We start from the raw sequence: 13,234 nt of genomic DNA, 5'->3' as shown, positions 1-13,234 counted from the left end.
TCTGAAAGAGAGCTGTATAGCTCAGTGGGCCTTGCCTGGTTAAAGTAAAAAAAAATAGTCAAATAGTTTGCAATTGTTTATATCTGGGATAAATGCACCCGTGGCTTTAATGATGTGGGGATCTGCGCCTGGCATTTTCAGGTGGGATCCGGAGCAATGAATGAGCCCTGACAAGGCAATGGGCCACCCGTTGATTTGCTCCATGAGGAACTTTTAGGGGGCTCGGGACCGTGGCGCCAAGAAGACCAGCTATTGGACCATGGAGGCACCGAAAGGGGCGGTTTCCCCCCCACACGTAACGCTCCCTATCTGGTCGATCAAAATGTATCAATAGGGTCACAGAGCTTGGGCAATCGTTGGTGCCAGCTTACCAAGTGGCTTCCTTCCTGATTGTCTGTGGTTCCTCGCACCTCTGAGGCCTGCTTGATCACGTTATAAGTATAAATATTGTTGTTATCAAGTTCTAAGTGTAAATAATAATTGTTGTTATTACTCGCCTGTTCACAACATACGCCTGTTGTTATGATTCGCCTGTTATCATTCGCCTGTTTTCATTTGCCTGTTATCATTCGCCTGTTTTAATTGGACTGTTATAATTTGCCTGTTGTTTTCTTTCGCCTGTTGCTACCAAGTAATAAGTATAGTTATTGTTGTTGTTGTTATCATTCGCCTGGTGTTAGTGGTGCACGTCTCAAATCCAGCACTGGGGAAGGCAGCGAGGGTTCGTAAATCACCGCACAATGATGTTGTGAAATCCTCTTCCCGTGGGCGTCGAGGTGCATAACCTGCCTCGCCAGGAGAAGGCAGTACAGCAAGTGGACTCATCGCCATCGTCACCTGTACGGTTTAAAATGCTGCCCTTCACACACGTGGCTTTTCTCTGGGTGCTCCGATTTCCCCCACTTGTACAAACACTCGTTATTAATTAGCCAATAATGCCTCCATACATAGAGTACCGTAGAGCCTGGACAATCGTTGGTGCTGGCTCACCACGTGGCTTCCTTCCTGCATGTCAGTGGCTCCTCGTGCCTCTTGAGTCGTTCTTGTGAGTGCTATATAGCTTTAAATAATAACTACAAATACTCGCCAGAAGGTGGTGACGCAAGCCTGCGATCCAGCACTGTAGAAGGCAGCAAGGGTTGGTGGATCACACAGTAAATATTGTGAAACCCCATTCCCGTGGACATTGAGGTGCCTTCTCCTGGCTGGCCAGGAGAAAGCATCTGACTGGCCAGGAGAAGGCATTATAGCAAGTGGGATCATCGCCATCGTCACCTGTACGGTTTAAAATGCTGCCTGCTGCCCCTTCACATACGTTTGTTTTCTCCGGGTGCTCCGGTTTCCCACCACTTGTGTAAGCATTCGTTATTCATTGATTGAAAAGATCTTACAATAAAAACCAAATTCAGGACCTTACTATGACTCAGCGTGGCTTTCCTGGAGTAAGTCTAATTATTATTATAAAGAATTACAGGGGCTGTATGATGACACGACTAGAGAGCTGGCTTGCACTGCGGGGAGCTTAATAGTCAACTTGGATTCCGCACCCCTCAATGCCCTTTTTAAGTTCAGTTTGTGCACTTAAGACTCGCACAAACAACCATACTCAGAGAACCATAGATTCCCACTCAGACCCAGAACCAGAAACCCATAGACTCCAACAGAGACCCATACATTCCTTCAGACACTCAGACTCATACGGCGACCCTATATACTGACACAGGGATCCATAGACTCAGACAGAGACCCATACACTCACAGAGGCCCACAAACTCAGAAATCCATAGACTCGCACAGAGGTCAATAAAATTTAAATCTGAATATTTATTTACACTGGATGAAATCGATGAGCTACAAAGATCTGTTTTCACAGCTGTCCAATCGGGCAGGTCAGAACATAACTAAAAAAAATACAAAAAATGACAGGAAAGACAAACTGTTCAAAAATAAACAAATTAAACTAAACTATTTTAATCTTTATTTGAAGCTTTCGTGACTGCAGGAATCCATACTCTTTGGTTCTTTCGGTAAAGTCACGTAGGTATAAATTAAATAAAATTAAACAAATCACGACGTTTCGATCGCAACATAAGTGATATTTTCAGGTGGGACAACCACAGCAAGAAAATGCTGAAGTCGGCGGGAGAGCTGCCGTGGCAAGAGGTTATACAGGTATGAGATGGGGGAGGAGGCAAGGGGGGAGAGAGAGAGGGGAGGGTGTGGGGTAGGGAGAGGAAGGGGGGCCGCGTGAGCGCTAGGGGAAGAGGACGTGAGGCTGGGGTGGGGGGACGTGGGCGGGGCTAGCAGTAATCGGCAGGTAATGATGGAAACAACAACACAAGTTAAGGCATTACCTGGTTGATAACATCCTTCCAGTGATTGTTTAATTTGTATCCATCTTCTCGATTGAAGTTTTGTCCTTGGCCTCCGAAAATAACAATATCATGCGAGCCCACAGCGTTATAACAATGGCCACTACGGCAGAGGTATTGGTTTGCCATGTTTCAGATCCGCCTTGTGTTCACAAACACGGTTTTATTTCTCCAACGTAACTGCGGCCGAAGTTACAACTCAGTTTGTAGACTCCAGGGTATAGACAAAACTTCAACCGAGAAGATGGATACAAATTAAACAATCACTGGAAGGATGTTATCAACCAGGTAATGCCTTAACTTGTGTTGTTTCCATCATTACCTGCCGGTTTTACTGCTGCCCCGCCCATGTCCCCCCACCAGCCCAACGTCCTCTTCCTCTAGCGCTTACGTGCCCCCCCCTCTTCCTACCCCACACCCCCCCCCCCCTTTTCTCTCTGTCCCCTTGCCTCTTCCCCCCTCTCTAAACTATATAACCTCTTGCCATGGCAGCTCTCCCGCCGACTTCAGCATTTCTTGCTGTGGTTGTCCCACCTGATGAAGATCGCTTGTGTTGCGATCAAAACGTCGCGATTTGTTTTATTTTATTTCTACCTATGTGACTTTACCGAAAGAACCAAAGAGTATGGATCCCTGCAGTCACGAAAACTTCAAATCTACATTTAACACCCATACCCTCTAAAGAACTAACCCTCAAGACACCTAACCCTTAAAACACCTATACCCCTAAAACGCTAACCCTCTAAACACATAACACTCTAAGCCCCTAACCCTCTAAACCCATAATAAATATATTTTCGGGTTAGATCGTGTAAATATAAATGTGTCGTTAAACCAGACACCACCCGACACAGCCAATTAGTAAAGTTTGTCATGACAATAAAAAAGTGCCATTAAGTGTTGGAGAGAAATCCAAAACACGTTTAGTATGGATAATATTAGTTGTCAAAGTCTTGGTGTTAAACCCTCTAAACTCCCAAATCCCAAAACCCATAACCCTCTAAACCGCTAAACCCCATTACCCTATAAACCCCTAACCCTCAAAACCCCCATACCTCTAAACCCCTAAACACATACAATTATAACCTCCTCAACTCCTAACCATCTAAACCATTCAACTTCTAACAATCGAAACCCATACATCTCTAAACACCTAACTCTCTAAACCCCCAACCCTCTAACCCCAAAATCTTCTAAACTCTAACATCCTAAACACCTAATCCTCTAAACGACCTTACCCTTAAAACCCTAACTGTCTAAAAACCTCTCCCTCGAAAACCCCACCCATAAACCCCCAAAACTCTAACTGTCTAAACCCCAAATCCTCTAAACTCCGCAACCCCTAAAACCGTAACCCTCTCGGCACCTAACCTGCTAAACCCCTCACCCTCTAAACTCCTACACCACTAATAGCCCAATCCTCTAAACATCTAACACTATAAAGCCCTTTAACCTTAAAACCCTAAGCATCTAAACCCCTAACCCTTGAATCCCCTCAAGCGCTAACACTCTCAACCCCTAAACCCTCGAAGTCTATAAACCACGAAACCCCTTATCCCCGAAACACCCCGAAACTTCTAAGCTCCTAACCCTCTAAACCACTTAACCTATAACAATCGAAACCCATAAACCCATTAAACAGCTACTTCTCAAAACCCATAACACTCTAAACCCCTTTATCCTTAAAACCTTCACCCTCTAACCCCCTAAACCTCTAAACCCCTAACCCTGTAAACCTCTAAACGGCTCAACTTATAATCCTCTAAATCCCTAACCCTCTAAACGCCTTTACCCATTAAATCAAATCCTTTCTAAACTCCTCACCCTTTGAAACCAGAACCCAAATACCCTGAAACCCCAAACCCCCTAACACTCTAAACCCCTTTACCGTTAAAATCCGAATTCTCAAAAGCCCTAGATCTCTGCACCCCTAACCCTCTAAACACCAACCCTCTAAACCCCTAACCCTTAAAATCCTCAACCCCTAAAACGCTCAACCCCTAAACACCATAAGCCTAGAAACCCCCAAAACATCTAAGACGCTTATCCCCTAAAAAACCCCAAAACCTCTAAACCCTTAACACGTAACCTTATAAACTCCAAGCCCTCTAAACCACTAACCCTTTAACAATCGAAACCCATAAACCGTCTAAACCTCAGGACACCAAACTCCTTACAATTATAACCCTATAAACCCATAACCTTCTAAACTGTACCCCTCTAAAACCCTAACCCTCTAAGCTAATCACCCTCTAAACCGCTAAACCTCTAAAACATTTTACCCTTAAAACCCTCAGCCTCTAAACCCCTAAACCTCTAAACCACACACCCTCTAAATACCTAACCCTCTAAACCCCTAAACCCATCACCCTGTAAACCTCTAAACCCTTAACTTATAATCCTCTAAATCCCTAACCCTTTAAACCGATTTACCCATAAAACCCTATCCATCTAAACTCCTCACCTTTTGAAACCATAACCAAAATACAACAAAAAATCCCAAACCCCCTAACACTCTATACCCCTTTACTGTTAAAACCATAATTCTATAAACCCCTAGATCTCTCCACCCATAATCCTTTAAACACGTAACCCTCAAAACCCTTAACCCTTTGTGTGGAGTGTGGTGTGTGGTGGTTGTCACGGGGTAGGTGGGTGCAGGGTGTGTGTGGAGTGTGGTGGGTGGTGGGTGTCACGGAGTGGGTGGGTGCAGGGGGTGTGTGGAGTGTGGTGGCTGGTGGGTGTCACGGGGTGGGTGCAGGGTGTGTGTGGAGTGTGGTTGGTGTCACAGGGTGAGTGGGTGCAGGGTGTGTGGAGTGTGGTGGGTGGTGCGTGTCACGGGGTGGGTGGGCGCAGGGTATGTGGTGGGTGATGGGTGTCACGGGGTGGGTGGGTGCAGGGTGTGTGTGGAGTGTGGTGGGTGGTGGGTGTCATGGGGTGGGTGGGTACAGGGTGTGTGGTGGGTGATGGGTGCCACGGGGTGGGTGGTTGCAGGGTGTGTGGAGTGTGTTGGGTGTCACAGGGTGGGTGGGTGCAGGGTGTGAGTGGATTGTGGTGGGTGGTGGGTGTCAAGGGGGTGGGTGGGTGCAGGGTGTGTGGTGTGTGGTGGGTGTCACGGGGTGGGTGGTTGCAGGGTGTGTGGTGTGTGGAGTGTGGTGGGTGTCACGGGGTGGGTGGGTGCAGGGTGTGTGGTGGGTGATGGGTGTCACGGGGTGGGTGGGTGCAGGGTGTGTGTGGAATGTGGTGGATGGTGGGTGTCACGGGGTGGATGGGTGCAGGGTGTGAGTGGTGTGTGATGGGTGGTTGGTGCCACGGGGTGGGTGGGTGCAGGGTGTGTGGTGTGTGGAGTGTGGTGGGTGTCACGGGGTGGGTGGGTGCAGGGTGTGTGGAGTGTGGTGTGTGGTGGGTGTCACGGCGTGGGTGGGTGCAGGGTGTGTGGAGTGTGGTGGGTGTCACGGGGTGGGTGGGTGCAGGGTGTGTGGTGGGTGATGGGTGTCACGGGGTGGGTGGGTGCAGGGTGTGTGTGGAATGTGGTGGATGGTGGGTGTCACGGGGTGGATGGGTGCAGGGTGTGTGTGGTGTGTGATGGGTGGTTGGTGCCACGGGGTGGGTGGGTGCAGGGTGTGTGTGTGGAGTGTGGTGGGTGGCGGGTGTCACGGGGTGGGTGGGTGCAGGGTGTGTGTGTGGAGTGTGGTGGATGGTGGGTGTCACGGGGTGGGTGGGTGCAGGGTGTGTGTGGAGTGTGGTGGGTGGTGGGTGTCACAGTGTGGGTAGGTGCAGGGTGTGTGTGGAGTGTGGCGGGTGTCATGGGGTGGGTGGGTGCAGGGTGTGTGTGTGGAGTGTGGTGGATGGTGGGTGTCACGGGGTGGGTGGGTGCAGGGTGTGTGTGGAGTGTGGTGGGTGTCACGGGGTGGGTGGGTGCAGGGTGTGTGTGGTAGGTGTGGTGATAGTGGTCATGGATCAGACCGATCAACGACCACCACCATCTCTACTGTGCGGTGGACCGGCCACCACACAGCAGCACGCGTCGGAGGAGTGAGCGGATGACTCTCCCCATGCGGGCCAGGCCCCCTGGCTTCCTCTTCTCCTGCATCACCATCACTTGATCCTCTTTCCTTGTTTTCTCCTTCTCCTCCACCACCATCTCTTCCACAACGATCTCCTCCACCAGGGTGTCCTCCTCCTGCACCACCAGCTCCTCCACCAAGGTCTCCTCCTCCTGCAAAACCAGCTCCTCCACCAAGGTCTCCTCCTCCTGCACCACCAGCTCCTCCACCAGAGTCTCCTCCTCCTGCACCACCAGCTCCTCCACCAAGGCCTCCTCCTCCTGCAAAACCAGCTCCTCAACCAAGGTCTCCTCCTCCTGCACCACCAGCTCTTCCACCAGAGTCTCCTCCTCTTGCACCACCAGCTCCTCCACCAGGGTCTCTTCCTCCTGCAACACCAGCTCCTCCACCTGGGTTTCCTCTTCCTCCACAACCTTCAGCCTCCAATCAGAGGCCCAGGCGAGCAAAGAGAATGGGGGCAGCGCCGGCTCCGCTCTGTGAAGAGATGCGCACGACATTGTTCCAACTTACTGCTACAGCAGGGATCGCAGCCATCCCCTCCCCCACCATCGGGGGGGAGGGGGGGAGCTGGCGATGTCACAGTGGATGAAGGGTTACCTACATGGCAAAGATATGGCCACTTCATTATTTGTCCTCACCCAGAAAGCAATTATAAAAATACATCCGTATATAACCGAATGTACAGGTGAGATTTGAACTCTCCGTGTGTTAGTTTGTGGGCGGCAGGGCTGGAACTCACAGCCAAAGAGGGACCTGGGTTTGATGCCCATACTTGGGCCACTTTCTCCATGTGGGAGTTGTGACTTGCCCTGGGCCCCACACCTCTCTATGGACTGCCTTGAAAATTGGTCAGCAGAATGTGGGTTACCGTCGTTCAGCAGCTCCAAAGCACTGGACACGGCCAGGAGTAGCAGTGGTGGTGGCATTGCTGGTGGTGCTGGTGGCCGCGGTCCGGAGCCAGCTGTGATCCAGCGCCTGCGCTGGCGTCATACGAGAATCCGGAACCCATCTGTTGAGAGACGCGTGGGAGACACACGCGCCACACGTAGTGAGAGAAGCGTGGTGAGAGCATTGAAGTTGCTTCCCTTCTCCTACAAGGTTAGGAATGCACGGCAGCAGCGGAAGCAGCAGGAACAGTGGCAATCCTCTGATGCCCAGTAGACTAAAAATGCCCCGAGCATCGCATTGGCCAGCAGCATCTTGCACGGACCTCCCCATCCTCCACAGAGGTCGATCTTGACACCGGTGGTACTGCACATCGGCAGTCCCACTCAGCTCCACATTTTCCTGGTGATCGGTGGAGAGTGATCGCCGATCAATTGGAGGGGGGGGGATCCTCATTGGGAGGGGGTGGTGGGTGTGTCTTACCGCAGACAGAAGCTGACGAATTCCACAAACGCTGGGTCGTGGCTTTTGAGCACACTTTCAAGTGGGAAGCTCCCCGGTACCCTTTTCTTGCCTGGGCACAACATCTTCCCTTGATGGTCTGCGGGAGCCATGCACAGCGGGACAGATGCAGTCACCAACCACCACGTCACCTACTTACCCACTTACCGACCCATCCATCAACCTACTCACCCACCCACCCACTCTTCCACCTACACAATCACTCACTCACCTACCCACCTACCCAATCACCGAACCACCCCCCCCCCCACTCACCCGCCCACCCGCTTAACCACTGACCAATTCGCCCACTTACCCTACAACCTACTTGCCCACACACCGACTTACCCACCCACTCACCAAAGGAATTTAAAATAAAAAGAGGCCATTCCCCCCCCCCCTCCCACCAAAAAAATAACAACAGCCGCAGGCCTCTTCTTAAAACTGAATCCGGTCCGTCACTCGCACCACCCTTTAACTCACCAAAAAACTGCCTTCTGTCGGGAGCTGAATTCACCATGTATCGTGGAGGCATTCCCAGAATCTGCACATGGTTGAGACAAAGACAAAGGTCACCTGTGTATCCTCGGCTGACTGTAGGGGCAAGTGATGTTAGTATAGCGTAACAACAGCAGCAGCGCTTGTTGAGGGCAAGCATTATGGCACACAGAGACAGGGGGTGGTGGGCCACATTGACCCAGGTATTTTACACACTGCACCAGGTACTCATTTAAGGCTGAGTCTAACTAAGGGAGGCCCAGGACCGGTTCAGATAATCATCACTAGTGTGGGCCATGAGCGCAGCATGCTAACCGCTACACTACTGCTCCCCTCACACGTACAAGATGTACACGTGTACACTCATACACAACATACGACGGCCGCTATTCGCCAGATCACTAAGTGGCCACGTCCCCTCCTGCCACCCCCAAAACCCACGACTCCAAGGAAAGAGAGGGGCATCACGAGCGGATGGACGCCCAGTGGGAAATACCTCAATGCAGCGCGGGAGGTAATCTTTGTCACTGTCGGACTGAAATAATTGCCTGCCCGTCGCCAACTCCGCCACCGTGCAACCCAGCGCCCACATGTCTACGCCACAGGTCAAGCTGTAGCCCAAGTGCAGCTCCGGAGCCGAGTATTCCAGAGTCCCACCAACATTCATAGCTGCACACCAATCACAAGAACAACACATATATGTGTTTGTGTACTCACTGTTTCTTAAACAGCATCTTCATCACACACATGAACAGTCACATGTACAGAGATGCAGATACTCACACATATACACAATCAGACAAACACCCACACGCAGACGCTCACACACCCAGGAGAGGTCACTCACGTTGACTTTCCACAAAAAAGCTCGTGCCAAAGTCCGTGACCCTCACAGTGCCGGTCACGGTGTCCTTGATGAGAACATTTTCCTGCAGGAGAAGGGGCAGAATGAATTCAAATGCAGAGGTTATGCCGATAACATTCAGCCAGCAGTGGAACGATCACGTACCACCACCTACGCTAAACAGGGGAACTAGACGAGGCGTAGTGCCGTCAACGAGCGTCAGTCAAGTGCAACATTTGATGTTTGTTGACAGCTATTACTGGGGGTTGCCCCTTTCAATTGCATCTAGAAAAGATATTTGATTTGAGGCTCATGTTCAAAGCACACTAAGGGACCATCGAAGTAAAGGAGGGCAGCTCTATTGACAACTGATCATGGTTCATCTGACAGGAGAGTGCATTGAGCTCACAGCTGCAAGAGTGCCCTTTAACGGGTTACGGACCAAAAGCTACACATGAGAGCTCGCGTATTCCATGACGCTATCCACCGCGCGTTTGTCTTCGGAAGTTTTCCATTCGCAGTGTGGAAGCCGACAACGGGCAGCTGTCAGGTCAAAATACACGTTTGGCACACTTAGGAAATAGTCTTTATTTGCTCCAGTTTCTGTCTCCGAAGGACTGGGGCAACGCTGTGATCAACGTTGCCGGTTTTGTCTATGGTGAGTCCCCAATACCGACACGACTCTACACTACAGTTTAATTCATACCGCATTATCTTCACCAGGGGTACAATGACCCTGCCTCCTTCCAGTTAGATGGAAACAGCGAACGCATAGACCTTGTGACTAATGTGGCCGGTTTTCTCCGTGGAACGATTCCCTACTAACAATACGCCTCTGCAACAAAATCATACTGAATGCTGTGTCCACTCACTGGCTTGATGTCCGCGTGAACTATGTTCCTGGAAGAGATGTGGGACAGGAACATGAGGATTCCCCTGGTATAACTTTTCACCATTTCCATGTCCAACCGGAACCCCGATTCTCTCATCACATCATAAAGGCTCTCCCTGTGAGAGAGACAAAAGCAGAAACAACACCAACACAGTGTCAGTGTCATCTCCTTAAATGCTGTGCTGATTCTGCTAACAACAATCTTAATATTGTTCGTGCATGTTCACGACCAATATTCAGAGTCATAGTTCAGTGTAGGTTCAGGTCGTTGGTTTGTCGATGAACCAAATTAGTTGGCTCATTTGCCCACTTGACAACTTGATTTCATTGGCATTTTTGCCAGGTGGTAGAGGGTTATCCATGGGGAGAAGATAACAACTCCGCCTGGTAAGGTCGTGGGGTTTGATCCCGAACCTGACGCATGTACATTTGGAGTTTGCATGTTCTCCCTGTGATCATGTGGATTATTCTGTAGGTCCTCTGGTTTTCCCCTCCACATTTCGAATCGACATGCATTCATAGTATTTGGCTGCTATACATTTCCACGTGATAAGTTACTTTGTTAAGCTATCATTTGTGGGCAGGTCGCTTACAAAAAAATAACTAATAGGTCAGTGGACTTTCCCACAAAAACAAAAAAGTTTGTTTAGTTAATCAGTTAACCACGCTATTAGCGGAGGGAGGGGGAGATGGAACACGTGGTACATACTTCAACAGCTCCAGGACAAGGCAGTGGTGTCCCCTGAAATCAAAGCTGTTTAGGACTTTGATGACGTTGTAATCTTCATTGCTGTCCTCACTCTGAAGTTCCAGAGCTATCTGGAGCTCCATCCTCTGCAATGTTTCTTCCTTGGAGCTGCGCAGAGGAAGTCCACAAATTAATAACTTACACTTGCTTAAGGGACACCCAGAGGCAAATGCTATTCAGAATTAATAATTAAATATACTTTCACCAGGTCTAACGGCATTGTGAGCTAGAGTAGCGTTCTCGACTCTCATTGGTACCATACGGGGCGCAGGAGCTGGCGTAGGGTACCCAATAGGATTTGAAGGTGAAGAGCCATTCAAATCGGATTGGTCATTCGGGAAAACTAAATGCAAACGCCCGTTAAAACAACGCGTTTTCGTTATAACGTGGTTCTTCAACACTTTTTACACAATGCAGAATGTGTCCGTTGTAACAAGAAACGCGACCATTACAACATGGAACACGCACATTCTAACAAGATACGCACCCATTATAACACGGAATAAGCCCATCATGACGTGGTTTGTGAGTAGTCGACAACAAAATACTTTTTTGAGCTGCACTGTTGAGCGGTATGATACAGTACTCGGAATGATAAAAGTAACGTGACAGCATAGCCTCATTATGAGACCTCCTTTGCCAGTAACAAGATATAGTAATAGGTTTTACCCTTTTAACTGGCACAAAAACTGACACCTTTATTCAAGGCATCATGTTTGCAATAACCACAACACAAGCAGTCAAAATGCAAACAAAAGAGACAACTCTGATAATAATATGCACTGTCCTTGAATTTGATTGGTCCACACCCGAGACGGCTTTTCTTAGAGCCTAGTCTCCACTCTTCTGGTCCAACACCAGTGGAGACTAAGCTCTAAGAAAAGCCGTCTCGGGTGTGTTGAGCTCTGTCGTCCCGACAGGTCTGTAACTTTCACCTGAAGACGGCCGCTTGCATTGTGGCCGAAACGTCGTGAGAATTTTATTGTATTATTTTATTATTTTATTCTCATTCTACGTGACATTACCGAAAGAACCAAAGAAGGTGTCAGTTTTTGTGCCAGTTAAAAGGGTAAAACCTATTACTATAGCATAGCCTCAGTTATTGGTCTCATCATCTCACAGTGTATGCATACATTGCATCTCGCCAAACTTTATTGTTACATTATTTATGGAGAGATTCTTTTCGCTCAATGCTTTTTCGCTTAACGCGGAACTTTTCATGAATGTATCTACAGCATTAAATGATGACTTACTGTAATGTGGAGGTAATCTTGTAGCAATGGGATGTTTTGGCCGATACCAGTTCACACTGTGTGTGTATGTATTTTAAGCTTTAGAGACGAAAAACCAGAGTACCTAGAAGGAACCGATGCAGAACAGGGGTAGAAGGTACACACTCCACACACGATGGTGCCCGAGTCAGGAGCCGAACCAAGGCCCCCCTTCTCGCTGTGAAGCATGAGTGTCACCACCGCATTGCATGGCAATGGACTTAACAACGTCGGCCTCGTGATGGCACGTCTCTGAAGTCTTACCTCGACGGTGACACCAGGATCTTTACAGCTACCAGGGTGTTCCTCTTGTGGTCAAGGCACTGGATCACCTGGCCTTGACCTCCTTCCCCAATCATCTTGAGCACCTCATAGCGGTAGTGGAGGTGATCATGTCGGAACTGAACAAAAGGTACAATCATTTAAACTGACTATTGTTAAAATCACAACGTTTAAGAAGTGAGAATGTAATTTTAACAAAAACATTTGCTTGGAATTATGAAGTTATTTTAACCATAATTTGGAATGCTCAGATGTCTGCTGGCTGAGTCACCCTTAAAAAGAGCTTCTGAGCTCAATGGGCTTTACTCGGGAAATAAACTTCTGATTCAGATGTGTGCGGGTGAGTGCATTGGTGAGTGGGCGAGTGGGTCGGTGAGTGATTGAGTGGGTGAATGAGTGAGTGAGTCAGCAAGTGAGTGCGTCTGGGGGTGGGTGAGTAAGTGTGTGAGTGGGTGTAATTGTCGAATGCTTTGATACTGTCTGCTGGCGAAGATTCCCTTGAAAAATTGCTTCTTATCTAAAAGGGCTTTACTCGGGATTAAACATTCTGATTTTGAAGCGCGTTGGTGTGTGCCCTGGTTGGTAATTCAGGTGCAATAATAAGAAGCCACAAACCCCGCTATCTCTGGGCCCTGTGACCGCCCCCAAGGCTGTAGTTTTGTGGTGAGCCTCACCAGAATGTAATTACGTTCGTCGTCATCATATCCATGCCTGTTGCATCCCTTGGGTTTGTTGTCGAGTGCAAAGTACCACACTTCTTGCATGGCTGCGAGCTCCAGCTTTTCGCGGTCGGTCAAGTGAGGGCCAAAGTGAGCCAGGATTTCTGTAGGCACGAGGAGAATAACAACAACAGGTGTGTGAACCAAACTTTTGA

This window comes from Petromyzon marinus, chromosome 22, assembly GCF_048934315.1.
Source record: "Petromyzon marinus isolate PM22_M1 ecotype Great Lakes invasive population chromosome 22, UKy_Petmar_22M1.pri1.0, whole genome shotgun sequence".
NCBI lineage: Eukaryota > Metazoa > Chordata > Hyperoartia > Petromyzontiformes > Petromyzontidae > Petromyzon > Petromyzon marinus.
The sequence above is the reverse complement of the archived record's forward strand: the minus strand, read 5'-3'. Positions refer to the sequence as shown.